This window comes from Lactuca serriola, chromosome 5 (genome assembly GCF_051521515.1).
Source record: "Lactuca serriola cultivar US96UC23 chromosome 5, Lser_US96UC23_V15, whole genome shotgun sequence".
Classification (NCBI taxonomy): Eukaryota; Viridiplantae; Streptophyta; class Magnoliopsida; order Asterales; family Asteraceae; genus Lactuca; species Lactuca serriola.
The window spans coordinates 70262469-70263202 of NC_136412.1; the positions used below are offsets into that span (position 1 = coordinate 70262469).

The 734-nt window shown below is 39.2% G+C and overlaps 1 non-coding gene across 1 annotated transcript; it reads right to left on the reverse strand.

Moving 5' to 3' along the window:
* Nucleotides 1-326: 326 nt before the first annotated feature.
* Nucleotides 327-433, reverse strand: LOC145056141 (small nucleolar RNA R71). The gene has a single exon (XR_013685676.1). It is a non-coding gene; the product is annotated as a small nucleolar RNA R71 (small nucleolar RNA).
* Nucleotides 434-734: the final 301 nt, after the last annotated feature.

The following is a 734-nucleotide window of genomic DNA, read 5'->3' on the forward strand; positions in this document are numbered from 1 at the left end:
CTGGACCAGTTTATGTTCAACCCACCATTCCAGCGGCAACAAACTTTGAATTGAAGGGTCACATACTCGCCCAAATGAAGGACATCCCATTCTATGGGAAGGATCATGAAGATGCCTATAAACATGTCGACAGGGTCAAAGACATAACCGACTACTTCAACATTCCAAATGTGCCACATGAGACAGTGCTACTTAGGATGCTACTATTTACATTCAAGGGTGTCACGAAGGATTGGTTGAAAGCAATTCCCCCAGGAGCAATAACCACATGGCCAAAAATACTTGCAGAGTTCATTCAGTAGTTCTGCCCTACCTCAAAAGTATTGAAATTAATGAAAGCAATCGCAAATTTCGAACAGTAAGGAGGCGAGTAACTTTATGAAGCGTGGGAGATATACAAATGTTTGTTGAGAAATTGTCCACATAATGACCTTAATGTGCAACAGGAAGTCTCCATCTTCTATGATGTGGTGAATGTGACAACCAGGCAGCTCCCTGACTCCCAAGGATCACTCACAAAGAAAGCACCAGTTATGATAGTGTAACATCCCAAAAATACAGGGCAAGAATTTCATTTTTAATTACGTCATTTTAAAACCAACAATGTAATAAAACATCTGTAATATTATGTCATGTCAAAACCAAAGTAGAAATAATCAAACATGTTATCATAAAACAATATCAGAGTGTAATCCCAAAGATCTCATGTGCGGAAAACCATAGTGTGATGCGCT